At 33.7% G+C, this 22,449-nt stretch overlaps 2 protein-coding genes across 6 annotated transcripts in view; one reads left to right on the top strand and one right to left on the bottom strand.

Annotated features, from left to right (window-relative positions):
* The window catches only part of IA-2 (tyrosine phosphatase IA-2), a 991,654-nt gene that overhangs the window by 242,700 nt on the left and 726,505 nt on the right, over positions 1-22,449 (top strand). The window lies entirely within an intron of this gene.
* The window catches only part of LOC146997207 (uncharacterized), a 78,870-nt gene that overhangs the window by 27,267 nt on the left and 29,154 nt on the right, over positions 1-22,449 (bottom strand). For 3 of the 4 annotated variants that reach the window (XR_015041010.1, XM_085816351.1, XM_085816350.1), the window contains one exon: positions 941-1,009. The exons of the other annotated variant lie outside the window; for it this stretch is intronic. The gene's annotated coding sequence lies outside the window, so the exon portion shown is untranslated. The remainder of the gene's footprint in view (positions 1-940; positions 1,010-22,449) is intronic. 4 annotated transcript variants of the gene reach the window in all.

The raw sequence follows: 22,449 nt of genomic DNA, 5'->3' as shown, positions 1-22,449 counted from the left end.
TTTTCAGGACAATTCATGTTTATTTAATTTTTTTTTCATCAAACAAGAGCTTCAATGGTCTATTTCGGCGAAACGCGTAATGGTATTTAGCTTAGTTCGACATTCAATCATTTTTCCCTTGAAAAGCCTGGTTGAGGGCCGATTGGGCTAATTTACCATTTTCCGCTTTGTAATTTTTATAATTTTTGTAATTTTGCAATTTATGGTTTAATTATTTTATTTTGTTTTAACTGCTTACGTCGATTTACTTTTCACATGTCACAACAGTCAGATAAGTTTTTTCGTGCATTCACAAGTTTTCCAACATTGATTTTTAAAAGTTTTAATTCCGTGTGTAAGCAGTTTTTTTTTTTTTCTTTATTGTTAATAATTTTTTAAAAAGATTTCTTCTATGTTAATATTTTTGTAATACTGCGTTAACTATTTCATGGAGCTACAGCTCCTGGTAACTTTTTAGCAAGCTCGCTACAATATTTCTTCCTGTTATTTCATATTTTTGCAGCATTTTGCACAAAAACTTTTAAGACCAAACAGGTCTTACGTCTCATTACTTGTTAGCTTTTCAATTTCTATTTCGATTATATATATATATATATATATATATATATATATTGCCACTGTGTTAGCCGATGAGCTCACCTTTTTATTCTTAAATGTTGGTAAAATATGCTGATCTTTACTTAATATGTTTCACAAACAATAATCACTTAACACATGGACTGTATTCCTTCACTTTTATTTCATTACACTAATTATAAATAAGATGTCAGCGATGCGAAATAGTTCATACAAAATAAGCGAGCCATTCTACATGGCTGTCACAAACACAGTTCTATCAATCAATTATCTTGTTGCCACACATAAAGTTCAAAACTAAAGGAAGAAGAACAAAAGAAATTTACACTGTTTGCAACAATAAAATGAAGCAAACGATACTCACATAAGCATCCTGGTCCTCGTTGAAATCCCAAGGGATTTCAACAGTTGGAGCATTTTGAAACTTCTTAATCTGTAATAAAAGATAAACATAAGAAAAATAATACAAAATATTATATGCGAAGCAGTTCATAGTTTTTAGTCTGAATAGAAAGAGGACACAATTTCACGATTGGTCGTTTTATGACACCATGACCAGTTTTAATACCAACAACTCTGACTCTATGATCTGAGCCCGGATGAACAGCAATTATTCTCCCTAACGTCTATTTAAGAGGTGGAAGATTGTCTTCTTTGATGAGGACTAAGTCATTGACTTCTAAATTTTTTTTACCTTTTTTGTCATTTAGGTATTTGCTGAAGCTGAGACAGGTATTCTCGACTCCATCTTTTCCAGAAGTGCTAAAAAATAAACTGTCTAACATGCCATCTGTCAAGGTGATTGAAAGAACTATAATTTAGGTCTGGTTCAGGTATGGCAGTTAAAAACGTTCCTATCAAGAAATGACCAGGTGTTAATGCAGTTAAATCATTTGGATCAGCCGATGTTGGACACAATGGCCTAGAGTTGAGACAAGCCTCAACCTGCGCTATCAAGGTCTGAAATTTCGGATAGGTCAGCACAGTATCACCAACTGTCTTTTTTAGATGTAATTTCATTGAATTTACTGCCGATTCCCATAGTCCACCAAAATGGGGAGATGATGGCGGGTTGAATATCCATTTTATTTTCTCTAAAGACAAAAATTTGTGAATTTCTTGATTTTGTTTACATTGCAAAAAATCATTTTCTGATTTCTTTGTCTACACCTTTAAAGTTAGTACCGCAGTTACTATAAATCTCAAATGGTTTCCCTCTTTTTGCAATAAATCTTTTCAATGCAATTAAAATGTCTTTGTTGACAAATCTTCTACCACTTCAAGATGTACTGCCTTAATTACAAAACACACAAATAAGCATACGTAACATTTAAATGATTTTTGTCCACGTCCTGCACCATGTTTAATCATGAACGGTTCAGAAAAATCTATTCCAATTCGATGAAATGGTCGCGATTGTGTTACTCTAGATTCCGGTAGATCAGCCATTATTTGACTTGCAGTTTTAGCTCTAAGTTTGCAACACGTGATACAAGATTTTACTACTTTTCGGATAGCAGATCTAGCAGCTATGATCCAAAATTGCTGTCTAATTAAAGATAGAAGAAGTTCTGGTGCTGCATGCAGATATTTGACATGAAAGTGTCTAATTATGATTTCTGTCATATTGTGTTTTGAAGGTAATAAGATTGGATGTTTTTCATTTTCTGATAGTTGCGCATTTTTCAGTCTTCCTCCTACACGTAACACTTTGTTGTCATCTAAAATTGGACACACGATAAGGAGGTTGCTGTTTGTAGGTAAGTCCTTTCCCAACTCCAAACATTGAATTTCTTTAAAAAAGTGAAATTGCTGTATTATTCGGACAATACAGAAAGTTGCAGCTCGAATTTCATTACTAGATAAAAAAGACGTATTTCTTTCTAGATATGCTACTTTAGAATTCGATATGAATCTTAATATCCAAGAAAATATGCGTTGTAACTTTGGAAATGAAGATATATTTGATAGAATAGCAAGTTCCTGTACAGGTTCAGAAACTACAAATGAGACTGTTTTACGTGCATCTGGTAATGCCTCTTCATCTATAAGAATATTTTTAGACAAGGGAATCTCACTGCACTTTAACCAAGAAGGACCATTCCACCACAATTGATGACATAAAAGTTCTGCAGGAAATAACACACGTGAAGCACAATCAGCTGGATTTTCTTTTCCATCAACATGACTCCAGTTCTCAGGTGGTAAGATGGATTGTATTTCAGAAACTCTATTGGATACGAATACTTGCTATTTTTTAGGATCTGACCTTAGCCATGATAACACGATTTGTGAATCACTCCAAGCTTGCACTAAATCAAAATTTATAACTAATGCAGCTTTTACAGACTGAATCAAGCGTGCCAATAACACTGCTGCACATAATTCCAGTCTTGGAATCGTAATAGATTTTAATGGTGCTACACGAGTTTTAGCTGTTACAAGTTTAACATTAATGTCAGAGTTATTGCAAGTTTTGATATAAATAACTGCTGCATTACCCCTTTCAGACGCATCACAAAATCCGTGAAGTTCACATCGAAAATAATCAGATAGCAGAATTTTCATAGGTGTATTTATAGAATTCAAAAGTTTATCTTCTCTACATAGATTTCTCCAATTTCGATCAACCTCTTCTGTTACAGGATCATCCCATGATAATTGTAATTTCCACAATTGCTGAAGGATCATTTTAGCAAGAATTAAAAATGAAGCTATCCACCCCAATGGATCGAATAGCTTTGCTACGAATGACAAAATAATCCTTTTAGTCGGAACACTTTGATACTCTATTACACCGACATTACATTTGAATTCATCATTGTCCGAATGCCATTCCAATCCCAGAACTTTCAATGTTTTGTCTTCTATTACACGATAAATATTGTCATTATCTGTGTTTGTTAAGCCAGAGTTTTTAACAATCACGGTTCACTTGTCGACCATTTGTGATGCTCAAAGCCACCCCTTTTTAGCAGTTGTTGCACTTCGTCTATCAGTGCAATACCTTCCGAACTATCTTTTACACCAGTTAACATATCATCAATATAAAAATCTCTTAAAACTATATTCTTTGCCTTTGGAAAGTTCAATCCTTCATCAATCGCTAACTGACTCAAAACTTTGGTTGCAAGATATGGAGCAGCTGCAGTTCCATATGTAACTGTTTTCAAACGACATACTTGTATTTGTTTATACGGGCTATCTCTCCATAATATTCTCTGAAAATCTCTATCTTTTTCATGAAACTTTATCTGTCTGTACATCATTTTAATATCAGCGGTTATTGCAATGTTATGAAGTCTAAACCTTAGTAAAGTACAAATTAAGTCATCTTGAATTTTTGGGCCTATCATTAGCTTATCATTTAAAGAAACATCTGTGGTTGTTTTAGCACTCGCATCGAAAACAACTCTCAGTTTTGTTGTTAAGCTATAGTCCTTCAACACGAAGTGATGTGAGATATAATAGTGTTTATTCTCTAATTCATAATCTGTGTCTGGCACTAATTCTACGTGTTCTAGTGAAAAGTACTCTTTCATAAACTGAATATACTGGTTGTAAGTTTCTTCCATAGCTAACAGCCTCTTCTCCAAGTATTGAAATCTTCTGTGCGCCATTTCACGGGAGTCACCTAGAATATCTCTATTATGTTTCAATGGTAATGCAACTGAATAACGACCTGATGTGTCTCTAAAAGGCGAGTTTTTAAAATGTTCTTCACAAAGTTTTTCTTCATTTGTTAAAGGTTGTATATTTGGAAACTTTTTTAACTCCCAGAAAGAATTTACTAACTCAACTGTGTTTGTATTCAAATGATTTACATATACTGGCTCAAAATTTGTAGATTCAAAATTTGTAGTACCCGAAATTATCCATCCCAAACTCGAATTTAGAGAAAATGGTAGATCAGGACCACGTTCGACAATTTCTCCCGTCTTTAAATGCAGAAATACATTTACTCCAAATAAAATGTCAACAGGTTGTGACTTGTAAAATAATGGATCAGTTAATTGTAAATCACTGAAGTTATCGAAGATGATTGATGGCAAAGATACATAGGAAATGTTATCTGTAAGCCTTGTCCAGTACAAACGCTGATGTTGATACACGAATATCACTTTTAAAATGAGATGTGAATACTAAATCGACTTCCCCATTACTTATAGTATTAAATTCTCCTAGACATGATACAGAAATGGAATTATCTTTCACTCGTAATCCTAATTTCTTCACACAATCCCTTGAAATAAATGATTTGTGAGATCCAATGTCACATAAACATCTACACTTCACAAATTGTTGTTCAGAATTTTGAACTTTTATTAAAGCAGTACACAATAAAATGTGACTGGTTTGATTATTTTTTGCATTCGAATCATAATGAGAGGCACAAACTGTGGCTGAAACATCCTTAGGACACGTTAATTCATCTCTTTTAAGGATAGATTGCGTAGGCGGAGATATACTGTTTAATTGAGTTTTATTCTTTGAATTATTTACAATGTGCAAAATACTGTGATGCTTCTTAAAGCAATGTTGACATGTATTTAAACTCTTGCATTTTTTGAGCAGGTGAATATTAGATAAACAATTAAAACAGTAACGATTAGATTTTACAAATTCTATTCTTTCTGAACCGATAAATTTAGAAATTTGGAACATTTGGCTAAACTACGATCTTCTTTACAATAACCACAACCCAAAGTAGCAACCAGAACATTATTCTTATTTTGAAACACAGATTTAGGTACCTTATTACTTGTTGATTTGCTATTTTGAAGTGTTCTTGCATAGTTTTTTTTATAATTCAATTAAAGTCGTAAGTTTTGGAATTTCATTACATTTTAACTGACGTTCCCACCATAATTTTGTAGAAGGGTCTAATTTTTTGCAAAATTAAATAAGTCATTAAAGTGTCACCAAAATTATCAATGGTTTGATTCAATACTTCTAAAAACCAATTACTTCATTAATATTGTCAACTAAATTTAAAATAGCAAATACTGATTCATTTTCAATAGTTGGTAAGCTTAGAAAACGTTTAATATATGCAAAAATTTGTTTTCTCTTATATGAATCTTTAAAAGCTATCCATTCTGTAATATTACTACCAAAAGTCGGTAATGTTAACTTGGGTAATTTAATATTGTCAACAACCTGTTCTGAAATTACACCATTAGAATTATTTTTACTATTTTGATTTTTTAATATTTTTTCACCTTTAAATTTCCACAAATAAATTTTATCTGTATACTCCTGAATATTATCTATTTCTTTTTCTAATTCTTTAGTATCTGTAATTAAACTTTCGATTTCAGAATCAAGCTTCCTTAACTCAGTTTCTTTTTGTTTCAATAATTCGACACATTCCTCTAGTTCTATTAAATTGATTTCATCTGCAGTTAAAATAGTTTCAATTTTCTTTACATAATTAGTAACACTCCTGCGTAAAACAGCTCTTTTTGTTTTAAAAGTTATAGGTTCACTCATAATTGATCAATTCAAAAACAGAAATTGTTCTTAAATCACTTAACGCTATTATTAAAGCGAAATCGAAACACTTCTATGCTGTATTACAACATTGTTCTTAAAATCAGTTATAAACGAATTTTTAGTAGAATATGAATGTTCAAAATCCACTTACCTCGCAAAGCGGAGTAATTTTTCACCAACCATATGCATATTTGCATTGTTACGATGCGCTTAGAACAGTCACTATCTTCACTAGCACTCCGGCTAGACTTTTGACCAATAATAAATTATCTTTACTTAATATGTTTCACAAACAATAATCACTTAGCACATGGACTGTATTCCTTCACTTTTATTTCATTACACTAATTATAAATAAGATGTCAGCGATGCGAAATAATTGATACAAAATAAGCGAGCCATTCTACATGGCTGTCACAAACACAATTCTATCAATCAATTATCTTGTTGCCACACATAAAATTCAAACTAAAGGAAGAAAAACAAAAGAAATTTACGCTGTTTGCAACAATAAAATGAAGCAAACGATACTCACATAAACATGTGCATTTTTTCCCTTTAAAAGTGATTAAATTATATTTCTCTTATGCTTTGAGTAAGATTTTTATCCCTTTAGTTAATTAGAATGCAATAGTTGTAGAATTTAAAAGTGGCACTAAGCCTAACTTTTATTTGCATTTGAAACCCTTAGTGAACAGTGAATTAACACAATTGGCGTAGCAACTTCAGTGTCTTGTTCCCAGTGAGAACTAAAGTTAATTTTCAATTTTGTGCATCGAAAAGTAGGTCTTCCTGCCCGCTGGCCGAATTCCTTGTTTTTATAACTCTTCCAAACATTGTACTTTTTCCTTCTAAATAAATATACTTAATTTTCCTCTGCGTAATAAATTTACTTTTTTTCCTGTGCGTAGTATGTATTTCCACTGCAAAATCTTGCTTAATATTGAATTTTTTTCACATTATATAATAACAATAAATATTCTCGCTCTGCACCTAGAGCAGTTTATTTTAGTTATGAATGTTATGTTTATGCTGAGGTCACCGCAGTCTTTTTTAGAAGCTGTGGTCTAGATCGTTACTTATCTTATTTATTAAAACTTGGGCGCTGATGAAGATAATAGATAACTTTCTGTTGGTCAATTCTTCACGTCTACTGGTTCTGATGTATACTGAGAAAAAAAAAAAAAAGAGACAAGGTAATTCGCCAACAATATTTTTAAAAAAATTCCTATTTTAAATTATGTTCAAAGGGGCGTTTTTTAAACATTTTGTGCGTTACATCTATTTATTAAATATCACGTTTCTCGCACTTAAGCCATAAAATTCAGTTCAGCAGCAATATCGCAAAATCGTTTTAAAATGAGCATATCTTTAGAATTTCCGATGCAGAGTCTCGCGCGCTGGAGATAAAAATGTTTATTCTGTACAACGTCGCCATTGCTCGCTTTGAAATCCTTGAGTTTGTTAATCGAAAATTCGTTAAATTTTTACAAAATATGAAATTGATAATGAAACAAATTTCAAATTTGGGCTTTCAGATACCCATATTCGTAGTAGGTTTACGTCATTCAAAATTGGATAGCTCTAGGTACCGTTGTTTTATCACAATGCGAGAAGCGTACATACATTTATGCAGATTCTTCATTATTTAATTTCTTCAAATATAATGCAGGACATTTGGTGCCACCGTTTTGAAATGCGATACTCCGTTTGTAGTGATTCGACGCAAAATCGCAAAACGAAAACAATAGTCCTTCAATGACAAAAGACACGGGGACACTCTCAAAAAAAAAAGGACAATTCCATATCTCACGTTCTACTGAGTCGATTGACAAAATTCAACTTGCATTTTTCATGTATCGAATATTCTTCTTTTCGCCTTAGGATATGTACTAGCTTTATATATAATGTTGTTCTAATCTAGGTATTTTGACATAAAATTTGACTTTTTCAAAAATGAGATGTCAAATTTTTTCCATATTTCGATTTTACAACTGGAATTATGCGAAACTGCCAAGTTTTGTAAAAATCGCACAAGTAGATTTTGAAAAATTAGCTCTCAAAAGTTTAGCTCCTCCATGTTAATTTGGTATATATTTATTAATATATCTTTTTTATTAAACTTATTTGATTCTTCCTTTCATATTTCGAAATTTAGGTTCATTTCAAATAATATTCGCCTATTTTTATGATTCATTTTTTTAGTTTGTATTTTTAAATATTTTTTATATATTTTTGGAAAACATTTTTGTATTATAACCTATAAAATTTTTAACATCGTCTTAAAGTAGATGTATTTCTACGTACACCTGCAAAGAATTAGAACTTTTTACTTAAAATTGTCTAAGATATAAATGAATTTACATATTGGAGCGACTTGAAATTTGGCATCTTTTTGCGGGGGCCGATAATAACGTCAAATATTGTTTACTAACTTAGTTAAAATTATTTGAAAGTACGAATGATGACATTTTTTCCAATTGTCTGCAATGAAAAAAGGAAAAGTAAAATAGATTACTATAAATTAAGAAGTTAAATTCTTTGCGGAAAGGGATAAAATACGCCAAGATATATTTTTGAATTTCTCCGTAAATTTATCACCAAATTTTACAAAATTTAATATTTAGGCATGCTTTGAGTCGTAGAATTGAAATATGAAATAACATTGGCATGTCATTTCAAAAAAGTCCGATTTTGTGTCAAAATACATATATTAGAACAAGGCTATATTTAGATCTAATATATATATCCTATGTTACGCTTTCGAGACATGAAAAAAGCAATTTGAATTTCTTCAATCGGCCCAGTAGAACGGAAGATATAGAACTTCCCCGTCACCTTTTTTTTTTGCGCGCACAGAGTTCATGGTGTTGGTGTATTTAATTACGGCAAAGCACACTAGGGCTATCTGCCTAAGGGGAGGGATGCCTTCGTGGAGGACTTTCTAAGGGAAACTGGCTCGTATACACGTTACACATGGGGAAAACCACGAAAACACGCATGCAGCCAGCCCGTTCGCGGGATTCGAACCTCGGACCGAACTACCAGTGTTCAGCGACTTTACCGCTCAGCCGCTGGTGGGCACAAAGTTCATGAAGTTAAGACTAATTAATAGCGACGAAAATCTTAGTTCCATTGAGTCGGAAAACTCTCCCCGTTAGCTGAAATAGACCTGATGTAAACAGGCTGCTGTCGAGAAGTAGTGCTTTCACAATTTAGAAAATAACATCTTTATGGAAAGCCAAGTTCTTTTCTCATCTGTGATTACTAAGTCTTCAGAACTTATGCTTCAGATACTGCAGCTCTCATTTGGTACTGCAAAACTGTAGGGTGTTAAATAAAATGAATTAATATACCCCAATGAGTAGTTGTATTTTATGTAGAGAAGATACCTCGTTTGCTCATTAAAATTACTTTTAAGTAGGTTATTTGAAGCACAAGAGGAATGTTATATTTATATTTCTATAAATATTTTATACTAAATTTCGCAATATTGGCATCAGAATGACTCTTTGGACATTCAACTGAGAATGATCCTATGAGGTTTAGGCTATGCATTTTGATGTAGAGATATCTGTTTCCACATCATAATGCATGCATAGCCAAAACCTCTCAGACCGGCCGAGGTTTCTGCTGAAGAAACACAAAAAACTACTATGCTTTATTCCTAAAACTACTATGCGAAAAACTTATTTTCTTGATTTTGATGTAAAAATTATCTTGGTATTTTATATCTGGATTTGTTTAATTTTAATCTATTACCTTAATTTTTTGTCATACTTTAATATGCACGTACATTAAAATCTGTAATATTACAAAAAATATTCTAGGCCGTATATATACGGCCTTGCCAGTTAGAGGGTTGATTCAAGGCTAATTATGAAATAAATAAACGGATTTTTATTAAAGAACTCAAGCCAACCGGGTTTAATCAAATTTTGATTATCTTAAAGCCTTGAGAAAGAACGAAACCTTCGTCTCGCTCAAAAAATGTGTTAAGTTATGGAGCCTTTGCCAATTGTTACATTATTAAGGTATCTACAGTGTCCCGTCCTGGGCCTTATTGACCGCGGAACTTTTAATAATTGTGCTTTTTTTAATTAGAAATGATGCTTGTTTCTGTAGTTAGAGATAGCGTGGCGAAACGTTCTGTATTCTGGAGTAAGCTAAGTATTCCGGCGAAGTTCCGATGTTCAGTTATATATTTCGTATAACCAACATTTCATAGCAAATCCTCCAGATTAATATTAGCTGCATCGAGCTTAGATCCTAATTATGCAGATTACTAACTTTTACTGTTGTGTCAATATATACGCATATATATATATATATATATATATATATATACACTGGTCCATGTGATTATCTATATGTAGAGTAGTACAGCCCTTCAGCATTTGCACTTGGCACCAAACGTACTCTCTTTCCCTTAGTACTTTGTTGTTTGTAATTCCTCAGTAACACCCATTCTACAGTAGCATTCAAAATGGTCTAAGAGAACAGCAGTGCCGATGCTTTAGTTATTTATTTAAAGATTTATTTTCTGTGTTAATAACTCAATTTAAATCATCCGATATACATCATCAGTTACAGGTTTTACAACTGCATTGAAATTCCACATAGGATGTTTTCAAGTTTGTACTTCGTCACAGCACTTCATATTCTTTCTAAGAAAATATTTCAGTTTAGATAATAAATTTGCCGCTCATATATTTTTAGTCAACTCATAATACTCTTAAATATTTAGAATTTTAGACTATGTTAATTGCTTTATTATTCTAGTTTAGTTTAAAACTTTAAATGTTTCTTGCCTATCGTACGTCTATTTGATGTTTCTTATTTAACTTCATTTCTTTAAAAAAGAGTTTCCTAATTCAGAATCTAAGTTAAGCTTATAACTGCTAAAACGTGCTGGATTTTTCTTGATTAACTGCGAATTTTCGTCCACACCAAAATGAACACGGTATTGGTGAAATGAAATGCTGAAATGCATCTAAAATAATTTACGAGGTCTGACACAAAAAAAAAAAAAAAACAGACTACGTGTGTGACTGTGTAAATGTGTGACTTGAAAACAAAGTGGAGTTGGCAACAATTGTTTTGGTGACGTCGGGCCACACACCTCCTCTACTGAGGTGGCCAGTTTCGACTTAGCCGACCACACCAGTGGGGAGTACTGCGTCATTGAGTGAACATGAGAAACTGCATTCTGCCGGAAAAATGTTTAATGTAAAAACCGAACAGCGAATCAACATCAGGTTTCTTGTGAAGCTTAAGAAATCAGCCACGGAGGAAATATTTCAAATTTTAACCGAGGCTTATGGAGATGAAACTTTGTCTCGTGCACGTGTGTTTGAATGGCATAAGCGGTTTTCAGGGGTTAGGGACAGTGTGAAAGATGATGAACGTGCTAGGGCGCAGGTCGTTTATCATGATTGAATGGGTTCCCAGGAATCAGACTGTTAATCAACACTACTACATTGAAGTACTAAAAGGACTTCGTGAAAAAATTAGGGAAAAAAGGGCACAGCTGTGGAGTGATGGATGGCTGTTGCACCAGGACAATGCACCCGCTTACACGGCCTTATCTGTCAAGCAGTTTCTGAACAGCAAAAACATTACTGTGATGGGGCATCCTCCTTATTTACCTAATTTGGCTCCATGCGATTTTTTAATTTTTCCGAATGTTAAATCTTGCTTAAGAGAACGCATTTTACCTCAGCTGAAGAAGCTCGAGCAAAAACGGAGAATCTCCTCAAGGGCCACCCTCGTTCCAGAACTGTTACCAGCAATAGCAGCACCGAATGCAGAAGTGTGTGGAATGCTGATGGGAAATGCTTTGAAAGTGTAATGCCACAGAGAACTAATTCTTTAAGTACAATGATTTATTGGACCAGTCTCTTTTGTGTGTGTGTGTGTGTGTCACACTTTGCACTTATGCCTTCAGATTATTAGATTTACAATTTAAGTAAAGATACAGTTTATTATTTCACTAATTACGAGGACAAATTAAATTAATAAAATATTTTTAACCTATTTTTAAGTGCAAGCTTATAATCAAAGTTCACCTGCGCCACAGATTAACATAAACATTAACCATACTTTCTTCTCTACAAGTTCAAGGCTTGAATTGCCTAACTAAGTTTCCCTGAAAAATCTAAAAGTTTTTCGGTACTGTATCGACTGTGGAACCAGAACCAGAAGCTGTTTCCTTTTAGAAACAAGCTACGACGATTTAACAAAACTGGTCTTATTTTCTAAGCCATAAGTTAACAATCTCTTACTTAAATGATTGCCTAACTTTCATCTTCCAGAAAGTTTTGAGAGAAGTAAAACAAAATAAATGAATGAAAATGACAAAGCGTCAACACAAGTGATTGGTTCAATTGAAAATATACCAAAAATAAATTCATCTGTAGGAAGTTTTCTAAGCAGCAACAGAAGTGAAGATTTGCCGTCAGTGGTTATTTATTACAGAAATCACATGAAGGGCATGCCTTAAAGTTTGAACATAAATAGTTTTCGTCAAGCATTGTTAGATAATGGTACAGCTTTTGAAATAATCAAACTACAGAAATACTATATTGACTCACTAGCATACGTACATATGACAATAACATGTAACATCTCTATTATAACAACCTTACATAAAGCGTGTTTACATCTGCTGATGTTATTGCCATATTCTCATACCCACTGATAGCCAAAAGTTCAGAAAGGAAGATGGACTAAGATTATAACAAATAAATTCTCAAACTCGGAAAAAGAAAAAAGGTATAATAGATTGTGAAAAAACACGATAAATACCAAAAATTAATTAACAAGGAATCATGTATATCAAATTAACAAAAGAAAAGCAAAATAAAAGTAGTCGACAACTGAAAAAAGATTTTTAATTAGCACGTTAAAATAAATAATTAAGTAGGGATTATTGTCCCAAAGAAAAAAAAAACTTAACAATAAAATGTTTTATGTAAAATGAAGAAGGAAAAAGAAGGAAAGGAAAAGAACTTCTAAGACTATAAAAAGAAATCTTCATATAAATTATTTAGGTGGGAAATAAAAAAAAAACTTAAGCAAATATTTGCACTATAGGCACGAAATAAACTTTTTTGGGAATATATTTTATATATTAAAATATTTCACGTTTTCATAAAAATGATCTGTTGGCCATGTTGTAAATTAAATGTGCCAAAAGTTATGTTATTTAGATCTAATATTGTAATTAAATTAAATAGTAGGTCACCATTAAGACCTTTGGTTACGAATGATTTATAACTGATTAGTTACCGATACAGGGCAGCGCGGGTAAATTTATTATTTAAAGCAGGGTAACTTATTAAGGTAGAATTTAATCAATGAACTCCGGTGCATGTCAAGATATATAGTCATATGTGACGTACGTGTTGAAAGCCGTTGACTCTCTCAAATTAACAGTGGGGGTAGATAGATTACTAAAATAAAATTAAACTGAAATTATCAGCGCCTATAAACGCAGGCGGTCATCGGTGATTGACAAATTGACCGTCGTAGATCATTGTGTACTCAGCGGCGCCAAAAGCAATGTAATGAATTTAAATTTAAAATAAAATTAAACTAAAGGGTAGACCACGACATCAAAGCCATTGGTTGCTAGTGAGCATTATTTTGAAGTCGCCGTTATACAGTAGAGCAATCCTTTTTGCTATGGCGAAATTTTTCAGGCATATGGATGAAAAATGTGTGATAACATAAAGTAACATAACATGATGCTCCATAATGTTTTTAAAGACTTTAGCTAAGGGCATTTATGATGCCGGTGATAACAGATAAATAACGATTAAGGCTCGTCCCATGAATTTGTGAGGTTTATATTATTTTTACTAATAGTTATTTAAATTTGTTACCTTTTCTGTCATTTCTTGTTTCGTTCGCGTTTCCTCGCCAGGATGTAAATGAGTTAGGATAAACGAGAGTGTATTTAAACTGAAGGAGCGAAACGGTTAGAGCATGTTTCGCTATCGAGTGCTCTCCTTGTTGTTTCTACCAGCTATTTGAATTCTGACTCACGGCTTCCTATTCTTGGCGCCAACGTTTAATAACATGCCGTTGTAAGTTTGAATCAATATGCTAGGTTAAATTAATTTGTGTTGTTTTAACTACTCTTTTATCTTTAAATTTAGTTTAGTTTCCCATTACCATTTAGTTTAGTTAGCCATTTTTATCGCCATAAGTGGACAGCGGATTATGTAAGCACAAACTGTGCCGTATGTAAATAATTGAGTTGAATAAATGGTTTTTACGCCCTTTCCCTGTAGTATTCGTCTTCTAGTCTGTTAGTGATAATTCTCTAACAAAATTTTAAGTAGGTTGAGTAGCAGTTTATGCTAGCCAAGAAAACTAGACACTACACTAGCGCCCGAACTAAAAGGTGATGGACAATAATTCGTCGCCATCAGGATTTGGCGAAAGCATCACCTAATCTCCAGTCGTCCTTTAAAAGAGGGAGTGTATAAAGTATTTTCTTACTCCTTTCCGCATGCTTTCGGGCTGTAATTGGAAGCATATTCGACGCGTATTCAAGTCCTGGCGAAGGCACTGCACATTTTTCCCGTTTCCTGCTTCCCCCCCCCCGGGAAAAAAAAAACTAATGACTCTACAAATAGCGTCCGATAAATAACTAGAAGAACACTCGATGCGTATTCGGGAGGTCTGGCGTTCGAATCCCGACGAGGACAGTGCACATTTCTCACGTTTCAGCATCCATGCCTCCTAATGTCTCTATAACTTGTTAAATTGAAATAGCATTTTAAGGCAACAATATAAACTAACATTAAACAGAAAATGATGACGGCTCTAGTACTGGAGAGAATGCACTGAATACGTGATAAATAAGATTTCATTTTGTTGCTGGAAGAGGGAGCATACATATTATTGATGTCAATTCAATGTACTAATCCCTTCGGTAATGAAGCAAGTATATAAAATTACGCGCTAATATGGCATTTCGTCTTGTAGTTATATGCACTTGAAGAAAGAGAAAGAGTAAAGTAACGAGCAAAAGAGATCATAGGTGATGAACTGAAATGAATGAAACAGAAATAAATATCCAATGTAATACACCAATTTTTGAAAGAACGTTTAACGCAAAGAGATATATTTTCATGCAGTACTATATACGTATTTCACATAAAACGGTTGCTTTAGCTTCCTAAGTCTTCTCAGTTCCAGTACTATTTATCCAGTGCATTATTTTAACGATATGGAAAGCGCGTCCGTAAAAACAGAATGCTACAAATCGGCTAATTCGTAAGCCGGAGACGACCGCTGTACCTCTTTTTGGTAATTAGTGATTCCATTTTATAAAAATCTAAATTTTAAGAATTTTAGTTTAGCAGAAGTATGAAATTATAAATATGATTGGAAAAAATATACTATTTTTATAATGATTTTCTCTTGTAAAATAATTGTTTATAACATAACTAGAAAGCCCGGCGATCATACGAAATCAGCACTGTTCTAGGTATTATAAATTGTAATTAAAAGGATTTGTGCAAAGGTATCTGCTAATTCAAACTGAATTACCCAGGGCAGGCGGTGAGGAAACCCCTTTGCTTACTGCCCCACGAGGTTTCCCCCTTCTACTTGCTTAATTGCTTAAAGTGCAATGAAGGAAACTCCTGAAAGTACATTTCTTAAAAGCCACCGCTAGCTCAATAAATAAAGGTGATTTAAATAATAAAATGTTAATTCACATATCAAAGATATCTTTGTACACAACATTTCTTGTGTAGAACTTTCCATCATTTTAAAGCTCGCCTTGCAGAGGACCATCCATTATTTTTAATTTTACGTCCGTTCTTTCACGAACTCTTGAACAGGCAACATAAAGTTGACCTTGTCCAAATGCAAGCTCAGGTAAAAATTTCCAACACGCTTAAGCGTTTGGCCCTGAGACTTATTGATGTTCATAGCAAATGCAAGTTTTACAGGAAATTGTCTACGTCTCAGATGAAACGACAACTCTGTGCCGTGGCAACTTCACCCCATTGGCTAGTACAGCTAGCTATAAACTATCGGCGACAAACACTTAAGCCGCATACATATAAGATTCGCTTTCTTCTGTTTCGTGGAATCACCTCGAGCGGTGTTGTGCAGGCGTACTGTTTTCCATTCCGTTGAGTCCGAGTTCCAGTCCCGAGTAAATCATGAGCGTTTATGCTTAGAGTATCTTTTCATCACACTAGCATTTAAATCAATCTAAATCGAAAATTCTCAAGAAAGGGTGTGAAAAGGGAAGAAGAATACCAGAGCCTTGTACATTTTCCCACCAAGTGGCCTTTAATCAAAACTGGGAGAGAGCTTAAGCAGATAATCCTCCTGTGCTTTGCTTGAGTTAAATTTTTTCACTCAGGCAACTACTATTTCATCACTACTAGCTCATCCTATTATTTCTTAGTGAATCGATCTTCAAATATTCTTAAAACGTTTTGTTGGTTTAACAATTATTAGGGGAATGAAGCTGTTTAGACGTTTCGGTTTCAGTAATTTCGAGTTATTTGACTGCAATTTATTTTTTGTTTTTATTAATTCACTGACAGGATAATGTTTTCATTCCAAACAAGTATTGAATTGATGCTAAAGTTCATCCCCCTTATTTAACTGAAAAAGAAATAGCGAATTAAAGAAAACGTGGGTGAATGTGCATTCATATAATCGCCGTCATTTAGTATGATCTATTGCCATTTGTCTTGCAAAAATCTTTTCTGGTCGGTAAATCTGGTTTAAAATTAGAAAATAATGTTTTGTAATGTTTGTCTCACGTGTTGTGCATCATCCCTAATTAAAGGGTAAGGAAATGTGTAACGATAAAAAAAGACGCCATTTCAAAGAGCAAAGTTAAGGGATAAAATAAAAGTTGCCAACCAAAGTTTAGTAGTTTTATCCAAATGATTAAAGAAACTTGAGATCAAGAGTTTTTTGTTTAAAAATAACGTTTTGGCAAATGATAATTGCTGAGAAAAACTAATACTTACTGCTGGCAGCAAATACCATCATTAGTGATTTTGTTACGTGAGAGCTAATCCTTCCCTTCATTTTTCACCATAGTATAATATTTTTAGATCTGTGTTGTTGCTCTCCAGATCTAATCCGGAATTCGCTACAAACATTCGGAATACATTTGTGATGGATTCAGATGCGTACATCTTTAAACTGCCGTTTTGAGTATGAATAGCGTTTCGGCTAATTCCTCAAAAGCTGCATGGAAAGTGTTCAATATTCGGTTCAGAATCTGCTCAGAAACTACTGATGGACATCTAGAGCGTGGTTGATCTGTTTTCATGCCTGATTTTACGAAACCAGCTTGGACGTGTGATATTGTTAAACCATCCTCCTCGTAAACTTGACCAATGCAAGACATGCAGTCTTGTCTCTCAAACTCGTGCCACAAAAAAAATCTAATATGCTCCTTATCCTCTGTCATTTTAAATCACTTGAAACTTTTTACTGAATAATTTACTCTTACAAATATGTTGCTTTTATATGCTGTCTGCCGACTCATTTCATTGGCTGAGGATTCTAATAATTACAGTTTTACGTATGACTTCAAGTCCACTCATAATCTGAATTCCAGAAAGCGGAAAAAACTTTTGAGTCAACCCATTATTAATAAGATAATAATATGATAGCGATACATTTGGAAAAATTAAAAATAATCTTTTTAATGCAAGATACATTCTTTTGCAAAAAAAATCGAAGCACATTGAAGGAAGTGGTTGTTTGTGATGAAACTGAATATGTGTATAGTTCATACACAGATAATAAAATGATTAAAAAATCAAGGCCATAGTACCAGTTCACGGCTCGCAATCACCCACTGAGTGTTCAAATTAGTAGTTGGTCGAACCGCCCCTGGCGGCAATGCATGCTTGAATTCGTCGAGGCAAGGAGTGGCAGAGGTTCCTAATGTCATCCTGCGACACATTCTGCCAGACATTCATCAGTTGTCGCTCCAGATCTGTGATATCTTGTGGTGCTCGAATCTGGCAGCCACCAATGTCATAGGCATGATCGATTGGTTAAAGGTCTGGTGACTTTGCTGGCCAAGGAAGAGTATCAACCGCACAGAGACAGTCCAGGGATATGCGAGCGGTATGTGGCCTGGCATTATCTTGTGGGAAAATGACCCCAGGCTGACGTGATATGAAGGGTACTGGAACCGTCCACAAGATGGTATCAACATATCGTTGAGCTGTTAAAGATGTACGGAGGATGACTAAAGATGACCTGCTGTCATAAGAAATAGCGCCCTACACCATCACACCAGGGATTATGGCTGTTTGCCTTTGTAAAACAAAGGCTGATTGGGACCGCTGTCCCCGTCCTCTCCAGACAGGAACACGGTAGTCATCTGCTTCAAGAATGAAGCAGGATTCATTGCTGAACACTATACGATGGCAGTCTGATGGCAGCCATGATGATCGGCTGCGACACCACTCCAGACGACTCCACCGATGTTGTGGGGTCAAAGGCAAACATCTTAAAGGCCTCTGTGAGTGTAATCCCGCCTAAAACAAGCGCTGTGAGATGGTGGACGGTACCACGATAGGTACTGACGTGGCTGGTAGTGCATTGAATAGTCGACAGTGATACCGATGGGGCGGTTCGGGCCTGGCGAACAGTCATCCTATCTTGCCTCGCATTTGTGCTCTTTGGTCTTCCAGAGCCTTCATTTCGTTGGCAATTGCCTTGTAGCAACCATTGCTGCCAACATCTTTGCACAGCAGTGTCTGCACGCTGCAGGTGGTGGCCTATTGCTCGGTATGACCATCCAGCTTCACGCAACCCTACAATGCGACCACGTTCGAAGTCGTTTAGTTGTCTGTAAGGGTTTTGGATATCTTACAGACAACTAAACGACTTCGAATGGCATCTTTAGTGGTTCTTTACGGAATTACAGTGGCACAAACAAAAAAGATAAATTTTCCACCTCTGTTACTGGTGGTATACTTTGCGAATTGCGCACTATAAATGCGCGCTATAATCGCAATTCTTGTTCATTTGCTTTGAAACTTTGATCATTTCCATGTTTGATCAAGATGTGTTTGCATACCGAATTTCGTCACCATCGCAAATATCCTTCTTGGTGCTTCGATTTTTCTGCAAAAGAGTGTATAATTTAGTTAATTTCTTCTTAATCCTCATTTTGGAAACAATTCCATAATTCAGATTTGCACAGATAATCTTAAATAGCCTACCATTATATTTTGTGATAATTTACACACATCATTTAATTTCTTTTAATCTAGTTTCATTACAGAATCACGAACAATTAGGTATGGGAGTCTGATTATCATTTTTGATGGCACGAAGTTGGGAATAGTATTTGAAAAACGATTTTATCGTAGTATTTATTGTAAATGAAAGAAAGTTAACTATAAATTTTGACTAGCAACTATTTCATATTAACTTAAGCAAAGAAAAAAAACTAATGACTATGAAGCATCTAAACAATTATCTGTACAAGTGTTTAATTATGTAAACACAAGTTTCAGTTCAAACTTCTAAAAAGAAATTTATAATTTGCAGAAAAACCATAATTGTTCACAGAAGCTTGAAATCTTTTCGACACTAATTCTCCTAAGTTACTCAGTAAATTTGAGGAGAGTTTTTCCTTTTTTTTTTTTTTTTTTTTTTTTTTTTTATACGAGGATGTTTAAAAAATCTTTCATTTTAAAACTCCTGATTTAGGTCTTCTTATTCTAAGAAATGCCACAAATCTTCACTCTAAATACGATCAAGAGATTTGAAAAATGTATTTAGCAAACAGGAAACTGTATGTCACAACCCTACAATGCAACCACTGTTTTTTATTTCTTATCGTAAACTTCACGCTGTTGTCTTATTGAAACCAGAATTCATGATTAATTTATAATATCGATACTTTTGCGCTTTTTTTCTTATACTTTTGCGCTTTCAAAAGTCCTTCAAATCTAGCTAAATAAAGTATCGATCCAGTCCAGGCCGTAATTCTAAATTATATTGTTGTTAATAGGATTTTCACAGCTAAACACATACCGTTGCTAAAATAAGCCCTTAATATTTTTTTCAAATAATTTTGTGCTTTTCGAATCTAAATTAAGAGAATTTAGTTTCGTCTATAAAAAAGTATTCCTCTGAAATATTAGACGTTTTTCAACATTTTTTTAATCGAAACCTTTTCTTTCTACTTTTTCCTTAATATACTCGTTTTTTTTTAAGGTAACCGACCTCGTTCGAAGGGCATTTTTTAACATGTTTGTTATATTTTGGAATTTGTGTAATTTTTTTAGTGAATTGTGCTCAAATTTAAATATAATTACTGCAAAAGTGAAAAAAAATCGTTATTTTGAGAAATTTATGCAAAAAAACGGAAATTTTTAGGTCAAAATTAATAAAAACATCAACCATCACTTACAAGGAAATATTGATGTAAAAATCTATTTTTGGCTTTATTTTATATATACTATCTAGAAGCATACATAGGACTACAATAATTTGAAAATATTGATTTACTAGCAATATATGGCCAAATATGTCAGTCAACACTAAAGAACTTTAAAAATACACACGCTATTGAAGGAAAAATGCTATAATTTAAATTCTATGGAGTTAATTTTCTAACTTCTTGTCTACATTATGTATAATAATGTATAAAACATGTATGCAAAATTTCAAGTGATTCTATAACGAACTTTTAGAGTTATAATGGTTGTTGAGATTATAAATCATAAAAAAAAATTAATCAAAAATCGCATTTAAAGTTTTCAGATTACTGTTACGTGATATTATGTACACAAATATTCAGTTAAAATGCTTCTGCCTTATACATCGGCCCTTCACGTTTTTCAAAAAAATATTTTTTTGTTTGCGAAGGGCTTTCAGTTTTTTTTCCTGTGAATTTTGGAGAAGCTTGATGAATTCTTGTTACATCTAACTTCTTATAGTCTTGGATTGTAAAATAGCCAGGAGTCATTTTAAGCGACTCAAATATTTTAATAAGACCAGAAAATCCATCATTAAATAAAATAACACTGATATTGGCACAAAATATTAAAGTTTTTAACCCAACAAAATGTAGACTAGAAGAGAAACCCGCTAATGTGACAATCAAAATCGTAAAAAGAACCTTGTATTTAGCGTAATTATATTGAAACACTCAATCGATTTCGAGGGCAGCTAAAGGTCCCTCCTCATCAGGAGAAAGAAATAGATAGAAAGAAGAAAAATAAAGGGGAAGAAGTCTCAGAAACACGTGGTCCTTATCAGCACTGCACGTGGTTATAACCGGATTTTTAATCAGAGTTACACTGGCCGCCTTCTTTTACTGAGCCAGGCTAACTTATCAAACATGTAACACAAACGACAAGAAAAATTAGCGAAGTTAAAAATAGGGAGCGAGGAGCAACTGCACCTTTACGCTCAAAATCTGAACTTCGAATAATGGAAAACAACCACGAAACAGATTTTTATACCCTCTGGTAGTACAAAACGCGAGAAGGTAACGCCATCTATCGGCAAAAAAACTTAATTAAGATAGTAGAATTGTAAAGGCATTAGGAAGGACTGGATTGGACTTCAAATCATTAACTAAACCTGCTAAATCTTTGTGAAAATGTAAGCCTCAAGAAAATCCAATTCACCTGTGGAAAGAAGCCTTTTGGATAATTTTTGCAGACCCAAAGTCAAAATTATGGTTAAATGTCCAACTATGATACGCTATTGAAGACTTGTTAATTTCGCCTTTTCTGACATAAGATTCATGTTCCTTGATACGAAACTTCAACGCTCTTTTAGTTTGGCCAATATATCTTATACCACACTGCACGATATACTATAAATTCCCCAAGAATTCAAGACAGAAACGCAATCTTTTAGCTGCCCTCGAAATCGATTGAGTGTTTCAATATAATTACGCTAAATACAAGGTTGTTTTTACGATTTTGACCAACAAAATGTGTTTTTAGGTATTATTTGCCTCATAATTCCGTTGAAACTCTCGTTGGCATTATGTGTTTTACCATACGCACATTTCTGTAACACTTCTCTATTACACGGTTTCATATATGGGTGTTACTTTGGTAGTCGGTTGCACAGATTTTTGGCGATTTACGTTGGCGCGGTTTTTACAGTCGTCAGCCATCTTGAAAAATGCTGTTTTTACGTATTTCACGCATAGTAAAGTATTCGAAACTTTAAAAAAATAAATATCGTTAAAAATAATGGATTAATTTTTTATTGAAAACGTTGTTTTTTAAGATGGTTGGCAAATGCAAATAAATACATTTAGTAAGAGTATAAAATGCTAAAGTAGGGTTAAATTATTACTTTCATGTAATAGAATAAAAACACCGCTAT

The sequence above is a fragment of the Stegodyphus dumicola genome, chromosome 5 (genome assembly GCF_044657685.1).
Source record: "Stegodyphus dumicola isolate Sdum_Otavi_A_Nest chromosome 5, ASM4465768v1".
In the NCBI taxonomy this organism is placed as follows: domain Eukaryota; kingdom Metazoa; phylum Arthropoda; class Arachnida; order Araneae; family Eresidae; genus Stegodyphus; species Stegodyphus dumicola.
The sequence above is the reverse complement of the archived record's forward strand: the minus strand, read 5'-3'. Positions and strand labels throughout refer to the sequence as shown.